The sequence below is a fragment of the Trichosurus vulpecula genome, chromosome 4 (genome assembly GCF_011100635.1).
Source record: "Trichosurus vulpecula isolate mTriVul1 chromosome 4, mTriVul1.pri, whole genome shotgun sequence".
In the NCBI taxonomy this organism is placed as follows: domain Eukaryota; kingdom Metazoa; phylum Chordata; class Mammalia; order Diprotodontia; family Phalangeridae; genus Trichosurus; species Trichosurus vulpecula.
Genome location: NC_050576.1, coordinates 358,034,392 through 358,057,087, shown reverse-complemented (window position 1 = coordinate 358,057,087; position 22,696 = coordinate 358,034,392).

Below are 22,696 nucleotides of genomic sequence, written 5' to 3'. Positions count from 1 at the left end.
GCATGTAGTGTGCCTCAGTCTGTATTCAAACTTCCCAGTTCTTTGTCTCGATGAAGATAGCATTCTCCATCGTGAGTCCCCTGGAGTTGTCCTTGCCCCTTAGGTTGCTGAGAAAAGCGCAGTATGTCAGGGTTGGTCCTCACGGAATCCATATATCTGTGGCTGTGCACAACGTTCTCCTGGCTCTGCTCCGCTCACTCAGCATTATGTCGTGTAGGTTTTTCCAGGTTGTTATGAAGTCTGCATCATCCCCATTTCTTATGGCACAATAGTATTCCATTACCTTCATGTACCACAGTTTGTTCAGCCATTCCCCAATTGATGGGCATCCCTTTGATTTCCAATTCTTGGCTACCACAAAGAGAGCTGCTATAAATATTCTTGTAAATATGGGTCCTTTTCCCGCTTGCGTGATTTCTTTGGGATACAACCCTAGAAGTGGTATTGCTGGGTCAAAGGATATGAACATTTCTATAGCCCTTTGGGCATAGTTCCAAACCACCCTCCAAAATGGCTGGATCAGCTCACAACTCCACCAGCAATGCAACAATGTTCCAATTTCCCCACATCCTTTCCAGCATTTATCATTCTCCTGATTTGTTATTTTAGCCAATCTGACAGGAGAGATGTGGTATCTAAGAGTTGTTTTGATTTGCATTTCTCTAATCAGCAGCGATCCAGAACATTTTTCCATGTGCCTGTAGATAGCTTTAATTTCTTCCTCTGAAAACTGCCTGTTCATATCCTTTGACCATTTCTCAATTGGGGAATGGCTTGTATTCCTATATATTTGGCTCAGCTCCCTGTATATTTTAGAGATGAGGTCTTTATCAGAGATACTAGTTGCAAAGATTTTCTCCCAATTTTCTGCTTCCCTCCTAATTCTTGTTGCATTGGCTTTTTTTGTACAAAAACATTTGAATTTGACATAATCAAAATTATCCATTTTGCATTTTGTAATGCTCTCTATCTCTTGTTGGGTCATGAATTCTTTACTTTTCCACAAATCTGATAAGTAAACTATTCCTTGCTTTCCCAAATTACTTAGAGTATCAACTTTTACTCCTAAATCATGAACCCATTTTGACTTTATTTTGGTATATGGTGTAAGATATTGGTCTATGCCCAGTTTTTGCCCTAACATTTTCCAATTTTCCCAGCAGTTTTTGTGAAATAGTGAATTATTAGCCCAGAAACTGGCCTCTTTAGGTTTATCAAAGAGTAGATTGCTAAACTTGTTGATTTCACCTACTTGTGTACCTATCCTATTCCACTGATCCACACCCCTGTTTTTTAAGCAGTACCAGGCAGTTTTGATGACTGCTGCTGTGTAGTACAGTTTAATATCTGGTGTGGCTAAGCCACCATCTCTAGCATGTCTTTTCATTAATATCCTAGATACTCTAGACCTCTTGTTTTTCCAAATGAATTTTGTTATTATTTTGTCCAGCTCGGTAAAAAATTTTTTTGGTAGTTCGATTGGTATGGCACTGAATAGATAGATTAATTTAGGTAGAATTGTCATTTTTATTATATTAGCTCAGCCTAACCATGAGCAACTGATATTTCTCCATTTATTTAGATCTGATTTTATTCGCGTGAAAAGTGTTTCATAGTTATGTTCATATAGGCCCTGGGTTTGTCTTGGCAAGTAGACTCCCAAATATTTTATAGTGCCTTCAGTAACTTTGAATGGAATTTCTCTTTCTATCTCTTGCTGTTGGGCTTTATTTTCTAGCCAAATTAATACCAAAATCCCCATTCAAATCAATATATTCCTGAATAATAATCTGTTCTTCCACTATTGGAGATTCCCCATTTTCCTGTGCCATAGAAATATTCCTATTTAAGCTAGCTGATTTTTTAACTGTTTGAGTTCTCTCTTGTAACAGTCTGTCTCTGCTTTCATATATAATATGATACACTTTGAGTAAAATCCAGCCTCTCCTACTCACTGCTGCCCGTTCTCTCCCTGGATTAACTTTAATTTCTTGCAAATTTTTTTTTCCAAATCTCTAGGTTCTCCCCTTTGCAGCTTCTGTTCCCAACTTTCATAGAATCCTATTCCCTTAGCCTGTTCCTGGGCTAGGGAGGAATAAGGTATATCATCCCATCTTTGGATAGCCATTTATTCCTCTAAAGCCCTTCTACCTGCAAATAGAGATCTTATATCTTGGGATCCTGTTTGTGATGCCAAATGTATTAGAAAGGCAATAAACACAACATTGATGATAATTGTGAATATGGCTATCTAGTTTTGTATCACAAAATATGAGACATTCTCCATATAGAAGGTAGAAGAAGTAAAGCATTTATTCAAATACCAGAGAACCAAATCCCATAACCACTAAGTCTAATCACTCCAAGCAGCAACCAACACCCCAAATCAGTAAGTCCATTTTATAACAACTTAACAGGGGAAGTATTAAAATGAAGAGAGAAAAGAACTGGGAAATACACCTGCAGTATCAATAGTGCAGGAAAACTGTTTTGACATTTCTCTGGGATATGAAGGTTCAGGCCAGACCTACAGAAGAAAAAGAATAAAGCAAGTTGGTACTGTCTTGGGCTCTCTGTTCTTTATTCATGGAAAGTGAAACAAAATATTGAGGAAATTTTTCAGCTAAGGTTGTTCAGTATTTAATATCATTGGGTCTATGTGGGTTATTTTGTTGGGCTCTTAATTGAAAATAGTGAATTAAATATTTGCCAATCATAGAATGGGCAATAATGTATTTTGAAAGAAGATATAGTTCAATGAAAACCTGCATTTAAGCAAGACTATCATTACATCATCCCAGAACAGAGACAAAAAATCAGGGCAGCTAGGTGGCTCAGTGAGTAGAGCACCAACCCGGGAGTTGGGCGGGCCTGAGTTCAAATTTGGCTAGAGACTTGACATATGTACTAGCTGTGTGACCTTGGGCAAGTCACTTAATACCAACTGCCCTGCCAAAAAAAAATTCTGACTTTGCCTTGGGCAGTTTCAGAGTGGACAAAAACAATTGCCTTCTTCACTTGTGCATTGGAAGTAATGAGTTGATATACAAATACCTGGGTTTCTTGACAGGTTACTGTCCTTGGTAAGTTACCATAGTTTCCTTTTTCTTTTCATTCATTTTTTTTTGAGAACCAATGTCCTAGCCAACAAGTTTGAGGGTATGGGGAATTCTCTTCTTTTGGTATCCATTCTTAGTTTTAGAGAACTGGAGCAAGTCTCAAGGACAAGCTTCAAATATTCATGCCTTATGCCAGGAAGAGGAAGTATAATATGCATTAATGCAAGATAAAAGAGTGAGAAGGGAAGGTTAAAAAAACAAAACTGGCTTCTCTCTAGCAATTAAAACCCTTAGGGGATTCTAAAAATGATACATGCATTTTAGAAATGTTTGCATACTGCATCCAATTGTGGTACCTTGGGATAGGTCAAGGTCTCACCATAAATAAATTAAGAATTTTACAAGCAGAAGGCATAATACAAACTGTGTTTATGGTTTCAGAGTATACACACATCTTTTTTTCCCTCCATAAATATAACCTAAGTGCAAGGAAAACAATTTTCAGAAGATTTTAGTATTAGATCAGAGTTTGTGAGCTTAAAACCAAATCTAAGAGGTCATAGTAACATGCAATTATTTTAAGTACCTCACATTCTTGCCAAATCAGATTGGCATAAGAAAATCTTATAGCTTATGGTTCTAGTACTGTAACCCATGATTTTACAAAGAATAGCTTATCTGAAAAATAGTCTAGGACAGCTAATAATCATTCTATTTCATTGTCAAAACATTAATATGTAGAAGCATTTCAATCCTTGGGTCTTCTGGGTCAATCTTCAGTTTTATTAGTCAAACTCACTCCCTTTACTCCTCCCCTCCTTTCCGTAGATATAGCACCACATTATTTTTTACATTAAAGCTGAATCATGAGGTATTGGTATTGGATAAACAAAAGCAAAAAAGTAAGAGTTGAATAGGCCTTACTTAAAAACCATCCTCTAAATGACATCTTTCTGATTTTCCCAACTTTCAGTTCTTGTCTCCCACCAATTATCTTTTATTTATTTTATATGGATTATTTTGTGTATTTCATGGATACTAAATGTGAGTTGTCACACTGTAGAATGTATAACACTTGAGGGAATGTTTTTTCTTCCATTTTTATCTTTGTAACTGTAAACATGAAATAGTGACCAGCATAATAGATGGTTCAAAAATGACTGTTAGCTGATACATTAAATAACTGACTGATTCAGAAGGAGACTTCTATTTATTTTCCTTTTGTTTGTTTCTTCCCTTCTTTTATTCCTTCCTTCTTTGCTTCTTTGTTTGTTTCTTTTTTCTCTCTTCTAATTTTTCCAGGTTGATGAAGAAAATCATGTTATAAAAAGAAAAAAAAAAAACAGGGATTTCAAAGGAAGAAAAATAGTACTAACTACTATGTACTACAACACTATATTGGAAAATCTGGCATTCATCTTCACTAAGAGATTCTGCAAAGTTAGAGGACATATAGCAGTACTTTTTTTCTTCAGACAGAGCAAACTAATTTTTAGACTTTCATTGTTTCATTTCTTTGGGAATCTTTGACTCACGGATTGTTTGAATCAGTTATTTAGATGTGACAGGGCATTATCAAAGTAGTAAAGTACACAAAAATAACAGCATTTAAAAAAATTGCATAGGTTCTTCTCCCCCCACACACACTCTTGTATTAGCACAGTAAATGTTTCAAAAAGTGAAGGCTTGTAAATATGGACAAATACCTTTCCATGAAAAGAAATGAAGTGAATAAATTGTTCACGTGTAAATTTTAAGACCTCCTGAAATACTGTGTTCTATTTCTCTAAATCCCTATTCATGTGTCTCATTTTGATGTAGTACTGACACTAGGTTCTGAAAAGTGACACTAGTTTAGAATATTCTCAGATAGTACTTACTAAGCAGAAAAAACAAATTCATGTCAGGATCTAGGGAAGGAATAGATATCTGTTTTCTGAGGGGAAAACTATCTAGGTTTAGAAATTCTCATCATCAGTGATTTGGCCACTGAGTGAGGATTTCCTTTTTGCCATAGTAAATTACAAAGATTTTCTGCTAATAGCATTGAGAAACAGAGACACAAGCAAAATATTACAATCATTTTGCATGAAAAGCAAATATATATCCTCATGCCAATGAAATAATAGTCTTTCTGAAGAGAAATTATTTTATCTCTAAATAAGTGTCTATGAAACTTGTAAAAGAAAAGAAAAGGAGATACAACTTGACTGGATTGTGGAAAAGGCATGGCTTGTTATGATTTCTTTTCACTTTGTTTGCCTGGCTTTATTTCAAAAACAAACTCCACATCAAAATTTAGAAAGTAGATTATCAGGGAATCAAAGAATAAAGTTTATTGGAATCCCATAAAACAAAGAAATCAACTAAAAATAAAGTAATACAGAACAAAGAAACCCAAAAGTTTCTACTTCCTATACGACAAAACTATTTGTAAAATGATAGAATATTAAGGGCATCCAACCAGCTAAAGCCTACTAGCATTCCCTTTGAAACAACTTTAAAATGACACCTCAAATCAAATTTTATTTTAACAGAGACAACAAAAAGTTGGAGTGAGAGGATTTTCTTCCCGAAAAAAAAAAAAAAAAAAAAAAAAAAACTTAAGTTGAAAGGAGAAATCTGTGACACAGTTGTGGAGGCTTGTCTTGAGCCCACACATGGTAGCAGCATCAGCTTTAGGATTTTTCAGTCCAGAGATGGTAAGGGGATTGAACAACTGATCAGAAAGAGATTATAGAAGACCTTTTGCTGCCACTGGGCACAACTAGCTCTGATTGGCAACTCTATAGTGCATACTGAGATCTCAATCACAGTTCCAGGACAGAGAGAGAGCTAGTGATTGGTCTCAATGAAGAAGGGCCCTTTCCACAGTACCAAAGCAAAAAAGGAGCACAAGTACTTGTAGCTGCAGGAGCCAAGTGGCCCTTCCTGGGTAAAGACCAGAGTACAGACCAGGAAAGTGCTGAAGCTACCTCTACCAGAGTCATATGATGTCAGAAGTACAACAAACTTGTAGACTTCTGAAACTCTGAACAGCTGCTCTGAAAATAGCAACACTAAAAAGGCTAAAATTTAATAAAGTGCCTTCTCACATGCAGGTAAGCTGAACCCAACTTTAACATAAAGTTCTGAGTCCCAAAATAGATTGAGAAAAGAAGAAGAAAAGAAACAAAAAAGAATTTGACCACAAAAAGCTATTATGGCAGAGAAGACCAAGACATTAATTCAGAAGAAGAAGGTAGTATGAAAATAGCTTCAAAAATAATGCTCAAAGAAAATGTTGAGTGAAGCCAAACTCAACAAAAATTCTTGGAAGATTTAAAAAAGATAAATATGGTAGAGGAAAAACTGAAAAGAGAATGAGAGGGATACAAGAAAATTATGAAGAAAAGAACGGCTTAGTAAAAGAGGCACAAAAATACTGAAGAAAATACCTTAAAATGGAATTGGCCAAATCAAAAAATAGGCAAAAAAGCTAACCAAGAAAAGAACTTCTTAACAAAGAGAAGTGGCCAAGGGGTAAAGGAGTCACAAAAGTTCATTGAAGAATATAATTTCTTAAAATTTGAATTGCACAAGTGGAAGCTAATGACTCCACAAAACATCAAAAAACAAACAAAATCAAAAGAAGGAAAAAAAAATGAAGAAAAAGTGAAATATTTCATCAGAAAAAAAAGGAAATGACCCAGAAAATAGATTGACTAGTGATAATTAAAACATCTTGGATTACTTGAAAGCCATTATTAAAAAAAGATCCTAGAAATAATATTTCAAAAATTTATCAAGGACCACTGCCCTTATATCTTAGATCCAGAAGGTAAAATAGAAACTTTAAGAGTCCAGTGATCAATTAATAAGAGATACCAAAATGGAAACTCACAGAAATAGAACAGCCAAAAGTTATAGTCTCAGGTCAAAGAGAAAATACTTCAAGAAGCTAGAAAACCATTAAAATAACATGGAACCGCAATTAGCTTCATGCAAGATTTAGCAGCTAATACGTTAAAGGAGCAGAGGCCTCGGAATACAATTTTCTGGAAAGCAAAAAAAACCAGTATTACTACCATGAAGAACCATCCCATCAAAACTGAATATAACTCTTCAAGAGAATAGACAAAAATGAAATGAAGTGCTTTCAAACATTTCAGATCTAAAGCAAGAGCTGAATAGAAAATTTGGCATTCAAACTATATTCTCAAGAGAAGTATAAAAAAGGTAAGCATGAAAGAATAATCATAAGGGACTCAATAAAATTAAGCTATTCTCATTCCTGTGTGGGAAAATGATACATGCAACTCCAAAGAATTTTATCACTACTGGGGGAGTTATAAAACCAGTTTGCATAAAAAGAGGACATTGGTATTAGTCAGTTATGTTGGAAAGATCTCTCAAAAAATTAAGGGATGAGATGGAGGAATGCCATAGGAGAAGAGAGAAGAGAGAAATAGAATGGCAAAAAAAAATGTCACATAAAAGAGGCTTACAAGGAAGAGCTTTCACAATGGAAGGGAAATACAAAGTTAGGAATCATAACAGTAAATATGAATGGGACAGTCTGACCTGAAAAATGGAAAAACCTAGCAGAATGAATTTGAAGTCAGGATCCAAAAATATGCTGTTTATGAGAGACACACTTAAAATGGAAAGGCATACACAGAATTACAATAAAGGGCTGGAGCTGAATCTAAAAATGTCAGCTGAAGTAAAAAAAAAGGCAGGGATGGCAATAATGATTTCAGACAACGCAAAAGCAAAAATAACCCTAATTAGAAGAGAGAATCAGGTAAATTACATTATGCTAAAAGGTACCATAGACAATGAAAAATACAAACAAATATAGCATGTTTCTCTCATCAAGCATAATTTCTGTTATACATTGAATATAGAACTGAGTCAAATTCATAAAAATAAGACCCATTAGCCAATTGATAAATGGTTAAAGGCTATAAACAGGAAGTTTTCATAAGAATAAATCCAAACTGTCTAAAGTCCATTCCTTAATGTAGAAGCTGTGAGTTCTTGTGTTGTCCTGACTGTTTCCACAATACTCAAATTGTTTCTTTCTGGCTATGTGTGACATTTTCTCCTTGACCTGGGAACTCTGGAAACTGGCTACAATATTTTTAGGAATTTTCCTTTTGGGATTTTTTTTTTTCAAGAGGTGGATTCTTTCAATTTCTATATTAGTCCTGGGTTCTAGAACATCAGGGCAGTTTTACTTTCTAGTTTCTTGAAAAATAATATCTAGGCTTTTTTCATTGTGGCTTTCAGGTAGTCCAACAATTTTAAAATTATCTCTCTTGGATTTATTCTCCAGGTCAGTGGTTTTTCCAATAAGGTATTCCACATTGTCTTCAATTTTTTATTCTTTTGGTTCTGTTTTATAATTTCTTGATTTCTCATGAAGTCATTAGTTTTCATTTTTTCCATTCTAATTTTTCAGGAATTATTTTTTTCAGTGATCTTTTGGAACTCCTTTTCCATTTGGCCAATTCTGATTTTTAAGGCAATGTTCTCCTCATTGGCTTTTTGGACCTCTTTTGCCATTTGGGCTAGTCTATTTTAAGGGGTTATTTTCTTCAGTATTTTAGGGGGTCTTCTTTAGCAAGCCATTGACTTGTTTTTCATGATTTTTTTGCATCCCTCGCATCGCTCTTCCCTATTTTACCTCTACTTCTCTTACTTGATTTTCAAAATTCTTTTTGAGCTCTTTCATGGCCTGAGACCATTTTATATTTTTCTTGGAGGCTTTTGATGCAGTATCTTTAACTTGGTTTTCTTCTTCTGGATGTATGTTTTGATCATCTTTGTCACCAAAGTAAGATTCTATATTCTGAGGTTTTTTACACTGTTTGCTCATTTTCCCAGTCAATTACTTGACTTTTTAGGTCTTTGCCAAGGTGGAACTTTACTTCCAGAGTGAAGAGTGTTCTGTCCCAACCTTCTGGGATTTTGTGCTGTTGTTTTCAGAACTACTTCTAGGCACGTGTAAATTTTCAGTTCTTCTGAGGTGGGATGTTCCAATGTAAGATGTTTACTCTTCTCCTGGCCTGTACTCCTAACTGTGAGTGATCTCAAACATTCTTTTCTGCTATTTAACTACCAGGAGGACTCCCTCTCTACCACCACTATAAGCTCTGCCACACCAGTACTCCTCTTCAACCATGACCAACAACCAGGAATGTGACTCACATCCATGCAGGGCAAAAAAGAGAGAATCCCACCTCAGTGCCAGTGAAGAGATGCCAGCACTCCCACTTTGATCAGGCACTTAATTTTCCCCACCTTCTTCTATGGGCTTGGAGCTCTGGAAGCAACTGCCACCCTGATGCAGCTGCTGCTGCTGTTTCTGCTACTGCTGTAGCCACCTCTGCTGCCCAAGGCCTGGGGCCAGACCATGCCATTCTCTCACCCAGGTCCAACAGAGTTTTCCCACCGATCTGCTAAGTTGTCTTTGGTGTTTGTGAATTGGGAAGTCCAGAAACTGCTGTAGCTCAGTGATTCAGTACCCTGGGCCCTGTTCCACCCAGTCTGCTGTGGCCTGTCTGTCTTGCTGCAGTCCACATTGGGCTGTGCTCCTCTCCCAGCATGGAATGACAGACCCTTTTCAGCGACCATTCAGGCCATCTTTGGCTGGAGGTTTGTTTCACTCTTTCGTTTCATGGGTTCTGTAGTTCTGGAATTTGTTTAGAGTCATTTTTACTGGTTTTTGGAGGTATTTGGGGGAGAGCTCAAATGAGACCCTGTTTTCACTTTGCTATCTTGGCTCTTCCCCCCCAATATGTTTGTTGGCAAGAATAATAAATGCCAGTAGTCTCTCTGTACTTGTCTAATATTCTTCTGTTTGGCTGAAGTTGTCAATTGTTTCAATGAATTTTAGCTAAACTCCGGGATTCTCTAACTTAACTCATCCTGCCATTTGCGAAAATTTCTGAATCTCTGTCCTCATTGCCTATGATGATTCTTTCAATTCATTTCTTTCATTGTAATTGCTAGCATTTCTAATACTTTCTCAAACAGTATTGGTGATAATGGATATCCTTGCTTTATCCCTATCTTGCTGGGGACAATTCATTTTCAAGGAAATTTTCTGTTTTTATTTTCCTTAACTCCATGATAGATATAAAAAAAGAAGAAAAATTGGAAAGATGAAGATATGGGCTTTTTGATAGGGGGAACAAGAAATATTAGGTAGTAAGAAAGAGGTACATGTGGCAGGGATTATACTTCATGATGTAGGCTGTAGCAGCTAGAGAGAACATCTAGTAAACCCTTAATAAATTTTAATTTTCTGTTTTTTGAAATGAATTTGTAGGAATAAGACTGTAATAAATTATAAACATTATTTTTAAGAGGAGAAGAGTTGAGGATGACTCCATAAAAGAAAAAAAATGGAAATTTGAGACAGAGAAAGTGTTGTATGAGTGACAAAATCCAGTATATAAAGGTAATGGGATATTATTATTGAATATGAAATTATGAAAAAAATAATTTCATAGAAGCCTGGGAAATATATATGAATTGATTCAGTGTTAAGTGATCAGAGCCAGGAAAACAATTAATGCAAATGCTATATCATTATAAAAGAAAAAAAAATGTTGAAAATGTGATAGCTCTGATCAATGCAATGAATAAACATGAATCTAAAACACCATTGATGAATTACTCCTTTTTTTTTTTAACCAGAACTTGATGGGTTAAAGGTACCAAATTAGAGTATTTGCTTTTTGTATATAGTAGTTCTATGATAATATTAGTCTTTGAGCTTTTTATTCCAAATGTTCTTTGTTTACTCACCAAATAACTACTTTTGAATCAGCAGCACATTAGACTAGTTTAAGAAGACCCTAAAGGACATAATACAGTTTAGACAAAGACAATTCTATCTGAGGGCAGTTTTAAATTGGCATGTTAACTCTAAACTAGCTGAGGGGGAGGAAAGTCTTATTCTAACTCTCTGGAAGTATTTGATAATTAAAATTTTAATATATTGATTGATAAAAAAATTTACATAATAGAATGCAATGGAACCATAAACATTTCCACCATCTATCAAGTTCATTCACCTTCTCATGTTGGATTTTTTCCAAGCTTCTCTGTTAACTGTTCATTGACTGTTGACCAAAGGAAAGTCACAGGGAATACCCATTCATTATTCTAAGCTTATTATATGTTGCTCTTGTACCCTATTTCTAGTTATATATATATATATGTATGTATGTATATACATATATGTGTGTGTCTCTATATATGTGTGTGTGTGTGTCTATATATATATATATATATATATATATATATATATGTATGTATATGCTTATGACTTTTAAGATATTTCATGTATATGAGCTCTCGTTGGTAGCCTGCTACAGTCTTTGCATGGCCACCATGAGTTTTTTTTTTTCATTGTCCTTTTTAAATTTATTTTTTCTGGAATTGTGTTGTCCCATAATTCATACCTGTCTAACTTGAAGATTTTTTTTTGAGGATAGAAGGTTGGTTGAATAAGCAATTACAATGTCAAGTCTTTTAATTCAATGCAAATTTCTCATATAAAAACCATCTCCATTAATGCAGAAAAATTGGGGAAATTTTTTGTAATTTATAATCTTAGAGAGATTCCAGATCACTGACAAATTAGAACTTGACCATCTAAATAAACTAGTATATGCAGATGCAAATATTGAGGCCTCATGCTCCTGATTTCATGGCTTTTCCCCAATTCACTATACCCTGCTGCCTATCAGTTACAAATAGTGTCAAAATTCAGTATTTGGAGGCAGGAACCAGCTTGTAATCATTGATAGTGAAAATAAACATGTTTATGGAACACATCATAGAAAGCCAAGCATATTTCTCTCCATGGAGAAGATCAAGAAAAGCTTTGGAGTCAGAAAATATAGTTCCAAATTCTATTTGTGTTTTGTGTCACCTTTGGCCTTGTTCAAGTCTACGTATAACTCAAAGTCTCATTTTCCTCATTTTTAAAATTGAAGATTTCAATTACACAATTTCTAAGATACATTTTAACTCTAAATCCAAGTATATTAGGTTGGTTTCTCCCTTACTTCATTGCTTTTCCTGGCTCCCTCTCACTCTCTTTTCCCGTCCAAAATATATGTTGTATGAATTTTTATATTTTTCTATATAAGTAGTGTTGCCTATTCCTATCTTCTCCCACTTGTGATCAGGGGATATTAATTTTTGGATTTTTTAATAACTACCTACCTATCAAATACCTACCACACTGTTTGAAACTGAGTAGGTTGTGTTAAGTAATGCAATGAATATTTCCTGAATTCTTGTGAAATAAATTTGGAATAAATAGTAGATGTCATTAGCAAAAAAAGTATTCTGCCAATATAAATTAGTTTTAAAATGATTAAAGGAATAGTAGAAATTTTATTAGAATATTTTAGTGCTATATATCATATGCAGAAAGCATTGAGTCTAAAAAGGAAAAGAAAAGGAAATAATTTAAATAGAGCTTACTTTGTGGTACTTGCTGCCCTAGGTACTTCACAAATATTAAGTCATTTGATCCTCCCAACAAACATGTGAAGCCGGTCCTGTTATTATCCCTATTTTATAGTTGAGAAAACTGAAGCAAACTGAGTTTTTGAGAGTTACTTAGCCAATACATATCTGATACCATATTTGAACTGAAGTCTCCCTGACCTTGGGTTCAGAGATTTATCCACTGTGCATGTAGCTGCCTCCAAAAGCAGTTACCTTTATTATCACACAGTAATAAGCCTTTAATTTTATTGAAATTGGTGTCTCCCAGTGAGAAATATTTTATGCCAATGTATAAAGTTATCTTTTCCTGCTAATTATTATCTTAGAGTGTTGCTTTGATTATAGAGAAATAAACTGATTCACTTGATATAGCATAGATATTTAGAGATAATATTTCAACCCAGGTTTTCCATTCTCCAAGGCCAAGTTTCCATTTATTATACCACACTGCCTTTCTTTTGTTTTTTGTTTTTTGTTTTTTTTTATAAATTTCTTTATTTATTTTTAGTTTACCACACACGGTTCTACATAGTTTTGAGTTCCAGTTTTTCTCCCCTCCCTCCCCCCTCCCTCCCCAAGACGGCATGAAGTCTCACATAACTGTCATGTATAACTTCGCATTGAATTAATTTATCCACTAGTCAAGTCATGGAGAAGAATATTGACCAACGCAATGAATCATGAGAAAGAAGAAACAGAACCAAAAAAAAAAAAAAACAACCCCAAAAACAAAAACAAAAGAGAAGCAGAAAAGGCGAGCATGTAGTGGGCCTCAGTCTGTATTCAAACTTCGCAGTTCTTTGTCTCGATGAAGATAGCATTCTCCATCGTGAGTCCCCTGGAGTTGTCCTTGACCCTTAGGTTGCTGAGAAAAGCGCAGTATGTCAGGGTTGGTCCTCACGGAATCCATGTATCTGTGGCTGTGCACAACGTTCTCCTGGCTCTGCTCCGCTCACTCAGCATTATGTCGTGTAGGTTTTTCCAGGTTGTTATGAAGTCTCCATCATCCCCATTTCTTACGGCACAATAGTATTCCATCACCTTCATATATCACAGTTTGTTCAGCCATTCCCCAATTGATGGGCATCCCTTTGATTTCCAATTCTTGGCTACCACAAAGAGAGCTGCTATAAATATTCTTGTACATATGGGTCCTTTTCCCACTTGTGTGATTTCTTTGGGATACAACCCTAGAAGTGGTATTGCTGGGTCAAAGGGTATGAACATTTCTATAGCCCTTTGGGCATAGCTCCAAACTGCTCTCCAAAATGGCTGGATCAGCTCACAACTCCACCAGTAATGTAACAATGTTCCAATTTCCCCACATCCTTTCCAGCATTTATCATTCTCCTGATTTGTTATTTTAGCCAATCTGACAGGAGAGATGTGGTATCTAAGAGTTGTTTTGATTTGCATTTCTCTAATCAGCAGCAATCCAGAACATTTTTCCATGTGCCTGTAGATAGCTTTAATTTCTTCCTCTGAAAACTACCTGTTCATATCCTTTGACCATTTCTCAATTGGGGAATGGCTTGTATTCCTATATATTTGGCTCAGCTCCCTGTATATTTTAGAGATGAGGCCTTTATCAGAGATACTAGTTGCAAAGATTTTCTCCCAATTTTTTGCTTCCCTCTTAATTCTTGTTGCATTGGCTTTTTTTGTACAAAAACATTTGAATTTGACATAATGAAAATTATCCATTTTGCATTTTGTAATGCTCTCTATCTCTTGTTGGGTCATGAATTCTTTACTTTTCCACAAATCTGATAAGTAAACTATTCCTTGCTTTCCCAAATTACTTAGAGTATCAACTTTTACTCCTAAATCATGAACCCATTTTGACTTTATTTTGGTATATGGTGTAAGATATTGGTCTATGCCCAGTTTTTGCCCTAACATTTTCTAATTTTCCCAACAGTTTTTGTGAAATAGTGAATTATTAGCCCAGAAACTGGCCTCTTTAGGTTTATCAAAGAGTAGATTGCTAAACTTGTTGATTTCACCTACTTGTGTACCTATCCTATTCCACTGATCCACACCCCTGTTTCTTAAGCAGTACCAGGCAGTTTTGATGACTGCTGCTGTGTAGTACAGTTTAATATCTGGTGTGGCTAAGCCACCATCTCTAGCATGTCTTTTCATTAATATCCTAGATACTCTAGACCTCTTGTTTTTCCAAATGAATTTTGTTATTATTTTGTCCAGCTCAATAAAAAAAATTTTTGGTAGTTCAATTGGTATGGCACTGAATAGATAGATTAATTTAGGTAGAATTGTCATTTTTATTATATTAGCTCGGCCTAACTATGAGCAACTGATATTTCTCCATTTATTTAGATCTGACTTTATTCGCGTGAAAAGTGTTTCATAGTTATGTTCATATAGGCCCTGGGTTTGTCTTGGCAAGTAGACTCCCAAATATTTTATAGTGCCTTCAGTAACTTTGAATGGAATTTCTCTTTCTATCTCTTGCTGTTGGGCTTTGTCAGTAATGTATAGGAATGCTGAGGATTTATGTGGGTTTATTTTATATCCTGCAACTTTGCTAAAGTTGTTTATTATTTCAAGTAGTTTTTTACTTGATTCTCTAGGATTCTCTAGATCAATCATCATATCATCTGCAAAAAGTGATAATTTAGTTTCTTCTTTTCCTATTCTAATTCCTTCAATTTCTTTTTCTTCTCTTATTGCTATAGCTAATGTTTCTGGTACCAAATTGAATAATAGGGGTGATAATGGACATCCTTGTTTCACCCCTGATCTTATTGGGAATGCGTCTAGTTTATCCCCATTACAAATAATGCTTGTTGATGGTTTTAGGTAGATGCTATTTATAATTTTGAGGAAGGTTCCACTTATTCCTATGGCTTTTTCTGAGTCTATTGAGATGATCATATGGTTTCTGCTAGTTTTGTTGTTGATAAGGTCAATTATGCCAACAGTTTTCCTAATATTGAACCAGCCTTGCATTCCTGGAATAAATCCTACCTGGTCATAGTGTATTATTCTCGTAATGAGTTGCTGCAATCTTTTTGCTAATATTTTATTTAAAATTTTTGCATCAATATTCATTAGAGAAATTGGTCTATAATTTTCTTTCTCTGTTTTAACTCTACCTGGTTTGGGTATTAGTACCATATTTGTGTCATAAAAAGAATTTGGTAGGACTCCTTCTTCACCTATTTTCCCAAATAGTCTACAAAGTATTGGAATTAGTTGTTCTTTAAATGTTTGATAGAATTCACATGTAAAACCATCTGGCCCTGGAGATTTTTTCCTAGGGAGTTTGTTGATGGCCTGCTCAATTTCTTTTTCTGATATGGGGTCATTGAGAAATTTCACTTCCTTCTCTGTTAGTCTGGGCAGTTTATGTTTTTGTAGATATTCATCCATATCTCTAAGGTTGTCAAATGTATGGGCATACAGTTGGGCAAAATAATTCCTAATTATTGTTTTGATTTCCTCTTCATTAGAGGTGACCTCACCCTTTTCATTTTTGATACTGGTAATTTGATTTTCTTCTTTCTTTTTTTTAATCAAATTGGCCAAAGGTTTGTCAATTTTATTGGTTTTTTCATAAAACCAGCTCTTTGTTTTATTTATTAATTCAATAGTTTTCTTGGTTTCAATTTTACTAATCTCTCCTTTGATTTTCAGTATTTCTAATTTGGTATTTAATTGGGGGTTTTCAATTTGCTCTTTTTCTAGCTTTTTCAGCTGTATGCCCAGATCATTGATCTCCTCTTTCCCTATTTTATTCATGTAGGCATTTAGAGATATAAAACTTCCCCTAAGAACTGCTTTTGCTGCATCCCATAAGTTTTGGTATGTTGTTTCATTATTGTCATTCTCTTGAATGAAATTATTAATTGTTTCTCTGATTTGTTCTTTGGCCCACTCACTCTTTAGAATTAAATTATTTAGTTTCCAATTAGTTTTTAGCTTATTTTTCCATGGTACTTTATTAAAAATGATTCTGAAAAGGATGCATTGACTACTTCTGCTTTTCTGCACTGGATTTTGAGGTTTTTATGCCCTAGTACATGGTCAATTTTTGAGTATGTGCCATGTACTTTTGAGAAGAAAGTATATTCCTTTTTATCCCCATTCAGTTTTCTCCAGAGGTCTATCATATGTGCCTTTTCTAAAATTCTGTTTACCTCCTTAACTTTTTTCTTATTTATTTATTTTGAGGTTAGATTTATCAAGTTCAGAAAGGGGGAGGTTGAGGTCTCCCAATATTATAGTTTTGCTGTCTATTTCTTCCTGTAACTCTCTTAACCTCTCCTCTAAGAATTTGTATGCCTTACCACTTGGTGCATATATGTTAAGCAATGATATTGCTTCATTGTTTATGGTGCCTTTTAGCAGTATATAATGTCCTTCCTTATCTCTTTTAATTAGATCTATCTTTACTTTTGCTTTGTCTGAGATTAGGATTGCTACACATGCTTTTTTTACTTTAGCTGAGGCACAATATATTTTACTCCAGCCTTTTACCTTAACCCTATGTGTATCCCCCTGTTTCAGATGCATTTCTTGTAAACAGCATATTGTAGGATTATGGTTTTTAATCCATTCTGCTATCTGCTTCTGTTTTGTGAGAATGTTCATCCCCTGCACGTTCGGGGTTATGATTTCTATCTGCGTCTTTTTCTCCATCCTGATTCCCCCTGTTTATGCTTTTATTTCTCCCTTTCCCCTTCTCCTCCCCAACAAAGTTTTGCTTTTGACCGCTGCTTTCCTCAGTTAACCCTCCCTCTTTATTCCCCTCCCTTATCTTACCGTTACCCACTTGCTACTTCTCCTCTTCCTTCTGCCCTCCCCCCTCCCTTTTTCCCCCCTTACCCTCCCACTTCCCGTAGGACAAGTTAGATTTCTAAACTTATCAGAGTATGTTATTCTCTTCTTGACCTAGATCAGATGACAGTAAAGCTCAAATACTGCTCTTCTCCCTCCCTTCTTTCCCTCTACTATAATATGTTTTTTTGCCACTTCCTTTGGTGTAATTTACCCTTTTCTACTACCTCCTTACCACTTCGCTCATAGCCCTCCCTTTATATCTCTTATTTATATTTTATATCTTTATATCAGTTAATTTATACAGGCATTCACAACCTATGTATATCCCTTTCATTTGTCATAATAGTTGTACCATTCACAAGAATGACTTATATATGTATATGTATATGTATATATATATATATATATACACACACATAAAAAACATACATAAGATGATATAATCCCACATAAAGATGTAAACAACCTAACCTTATTGGTTAATGAGGTTTGTGGGGTTTTTCCCCCTGGTTACCTTTTTATGTCTCTCTTGAGTTTTGTATTTGGAGATCAAATTTTCCATTGAGTTCATTATTATTATCATGTTATTTTGCCATTGACTTAAAAGAACCATTAACTTGTCTTGGATATAAATGAAGGTACTAAAAATTAATCTTAAAAATTTTTGGCGGAGCCAAGATGGCAGCTGGTAAGCAGGGACTAGAATGAGCTCCGTACCGAGTCCCTCCAAAAACCTATAAAAAATGGCTCTGAACCAATTCTAGAATGGCAGAACCCACAGAACAACAGAGGGAAGCAGGGCTCCGGCCCAGGACAGCCTGGATGGTCTCTGGGTGAGGTCTATTCCACTCAGAGCTGGGAACTGGGAGCTGGGAGCTGGAAACGGAGTGGAGAAGAGCCCAGCCTGAGCGGCGTTGAACAACCAAACTTGGAGTCGGGCGGATGGGGCCCCTAGCACCCTGAATATGTGAGCTGTGGCAGTTACCAGACCCCCTCAACCCACAAACAGCAAAGACTGCAGCAAAGGTTAGTGGAAAAATCTTCTGGAGTGGAAGGAGTTCCCGGTTCGGCTTCCAGCCCCGGGGGCAGTGGAGGCGGGGCAGCTACAGTTGCTGCTGCTTCTGGCCCCAGGCCCACCTGGTGGGAGGAATTAAGTGGCAGATCAGAGCAGGAGTGCACAGCCTGCGGAAGATCTAAGCCCAGTTCGGGCTGGGGGTTCTTGGGGAAGGAGGAGTGCGGCTCTGACAGAGCTGGCACATCCCCCCCAAACGTGGAACATAGAACTCGTTAGTCTACAAGCAGTCATACCCCACTGAAAAACTCAAGGGTCAAATTATTTGGTTGGGAATATGGCCAGGCAGCGAAAACACGAAAGTACACCCAGATTCAGTCTCAGAATTTGGATTCTTTCTTTGTCACCAAAACACACAGCCTAAATAAGACAACAAAGTCATAGAGCCCACAACAAAAGCCTCCAAGAAAAACATGAACTGGTCCCAGGCCATGGAAGAGCTCAAAAAGGATTTGGAAAAGCAAGTAAGAGAAATAGAGGAAAAATTGGGAAGAGAAATGAGAAGGATGCAAGAAAACCATGAAAAACAAGTCAATGACTTGCTAAAGGAGACCCAAAAAAATACTGAAAAATACACTGAAGAAAACAACACCTAAAAAAGTAGATTAACTCAAATGTCAAAAGAGCTCCAAAAAGCCAATGAGGAGAAGAATGCCTTGAAAGGCAGAATTAGCCAAATGGAAAAGGAGGTCCAAAAGACCACTGAAGAAAATACTACTTTAAAAATTAGATTGGAGCAAGTGGAAGCTAGTGACTTTATGAGAAATCAGGATATTATAAAACAGAACCAAAGGAATGAAAAAATGGAAGACAATGTGAAATATCTCCTTGGAAAAACCACTGACGTGGAAAATAGAGCCAGGAGAGATAATTTAAAAATTCTTGGACTAATGAAAGCCATGATCAAAAAAGATCCTAGATATCCTCTTTCAAGAAATTATCAAGGAGAACTGCCCAGATATTCTAGAGCCACAGGGCAAAATAGAAATTGAAAGAATCCATCGATCGCCTCCTCAAATAGATCCCAAAAAGAAATCTCCTAGGAATATTGTCGCCAAATTCCAGAGCTCCTAGATCAAGATGAAAATACTGCAAGCAGCCAGAAAGAAACAATTTGAGTATTGTGGAAACCCAATCAGAATAACCCAAGATCTGGAAGCTTCTACATTAAGAGATCGAAGGGCTTGGAATGCGATATTTCGGAGGTCAATGGAGTTAGGATTAAAACATAGAATCAAATACCCAGCAAAACTGAGTATAATGTTCCAAGGCAAAATATGGATTTTCAATAAAATAGAGGACTTTCAAGCTTTCTCAGTGAAAAGACCAGAACTGAATAGATAATTTGACTTTCAAACACAAGAATCAAGAGAAGCATGAAAAGGTAATCAAGAAACAGAAATTGCAAGGGACTTACTAAAGTTGAACTGTTTTATTTACATTCCTACATGGAAAGATGATGTGTATGATTCATGAGACCTCAGTATTAGGGTAGTTGAAGGGAATATGCATATATATATATATATATATATATATATATGTTTATGTATATATAGAAGTGAATGTGTATGTATGTATATATCTATGTGTATATGTATGTATGTATGTGTATGTATGTATATATGTGTGTGTGTATATGTGTATATATATACATATACATATATATATATATATATATATATATATATATATATGTAAAAGAGAGAGAGCAGACACAGTGTGAGTTGAAGATGAAGGGAAGATATCTAAAAGAAATAAAATGAAATTAAGGGATGAGAGAGCAACATACTGAGAGAGGGAGATAGGGATAATTAGAATGGGGTGGATTACCTTGCATAAAGGTGGCAAGAGGAAGAAGTTCTGTGGGAGGAGGGGAGAGGGCAGGTGAGGGGGGAATGATTGAACCTTGCTCTCATCAGATTTGGCCTGAGGAGGGAATACTATACATACTCAGTTGGGTATCTTACCCCACAGGAAAGAAGAGGAAGGAAGATAAAAAAATAAAATAAAAGAGGGGGGATGATGGAGGGGAGGGCAGATGGGGGTGGAGGTAGTCAAAAACAAACACCTTGGAAACGGGACAGGGTCAAGGGAGAAAATTCAATAAAGTGGAATGGGTTGGGAAGGAGCAAAATGTAGTTAGTCTTTCACAACATGAGTATTGTGGAAGGGTTATACATAATGATACACGTGTGGCCTAGTTTGAATTGCTTGACTTCTTAGGGAGGGTGGGTGGGAAGGGAAGAGGGAAGAGAATTTGGAACTCAAAGTTTTAAAAACAGATGTTCAAAAACAACAACAAAAAAAAGTTTTTGCATGCAACTAAAAAATAATATACACAGGCAATGGGGCATAGAAATTTATCTTGCCCTACAAGAAAAGAAGGGAAAAGGGGATGAGAGGGGAGGCGGGTCATAGAGTGGAAGGCTGACTGGGGAACAGGGCAACCAGAATATATGCCATCTTGGAGTGGTGGGGAGGGTAGAAATGGGGAGAAAATTTGTAATTCAAACTGTTGTGAAAAAAATCAATGCTGAAAACCAAATATGTTAAATAAATAAATTTAAATTAAAAAAAATTAAGACTTTGTCAAGGGGACAGGGTCAAGGGAGAAAATTCAATAAAGGGGTATGGGTTGGGAAGGAGCAAAATATAGTTAGTCTTTCATAACATGAGTATTGTGGAAGGGTTATACATAATGATACACATGTGGCCTATGTTGAATTGCTTGACTTCTTAGGGTGAGTGGGTGGGAAGGGAAGAGGGGACAGAATTTGGAACTCAAAGTTTTAAAAACAGATGTTCAAAAACAAAAAAAAATGCTGAAAACTAAATATGTTAAATAAATAAGTTTTAAAAAATAAAAATAAATAAAAAAAATTAAGTGTTCATCTTTTGACTTTTCTCTCACCAAACAGTTCCCTAATGTGGGCTTATTTGCTGGTCTGAACTCTGATATTTTACCTGATTTGAGGTTCTTAGCCTATTTTTCATGCCATTGTGGGATACATAATACTCACCTAAACAATTTCAGCCATCTTATTAATTTATTTAGAAGTTCACTAATTTAGTGAAAATATTACATAGGGTCTTATGTGCAAAGAATATGTTCACCTATCTTTATTCCCTTAGCATTTTTCCCATTAGGAAGAGACTAGAAAATTCCCATTGCCATCTTTCATCTTATAGGGAAAAACATAAGATTCCAATGGATATGTAATCTCATTTATTAAGTAATGTATGCATACATGAAGGAATGAAAGAATAAATGAATTGAAAAAAAATATTCAATACTTACTTTGTGCCCAACACTGAAAATCTATTGGAATACAAATGCAAATGTTAAAATAGTCTTTGCTCTAAAGGACATTGTATTTTTTGTGAAAAATAATGGCAACAATTGAATGTTTCAATCTGGGAATTCACAAAGGTGATAAATGGGATCTGAGGGCAATTGATTGACCCTTCTATTCAAGGAAGGATAATGTTGAGAGCTTTATGGCTAAACACAAAATGGCAGGAAGATTGTTAGAATGCAATAGATCTTGGTGAGGCTGAAAGTATCTACAGTGGGTGAGCTCACACTAATTAGTAGTGTAAGACAACAGGCCTTGATCTGGACTGTTGGTCTAAGTAGAGTAAAAAGTAGATTAAAGCATCTTAGCAGCAAGATGGCCAGAGTTGATTACTCCCTTTGATAATGCAGCAAACAACCTATCCGTGCCTTTCCAGCCAGCACTTTTTCTTGCATATCCCCTTTCAAAATTCTCCAAAGACATCTTCCCAATATGATGATTTTTTTTCCCCTGAGCATATAGAACATGGGCTATCCATCTCTTAATCCTTGATCATTTCAAAATGACTTACCAACTTCTTCTTAAAAATTATATATTTTATGGAAAATGTATTTAATGCCCCATTTTGGAACATAATCATTCATTAACTCAAGAAATATATAAGTGCCTACCATTATTCAGTCACTGTGATAAGTACTGGATATCAAAAAGAAAAGAAATAAAAGACAATTCCCTACCCTCTAGGAACTTAATATTAAACTAAATGGATACAAATCAAGTTATATTCAGGATAAAAAGGGAACAAAAGAGGGAAAGCATTGGAATTAAAAGAAGTTAAAGAAAGCGTATAACAGAAGGTGCAGTTTTATTTGGAACTTAAAGAAAGTTAGAGAGTTAGTAGTCTGAGCAGAGAAGGAAAAAAATATTCCAGATGTGGGACATAG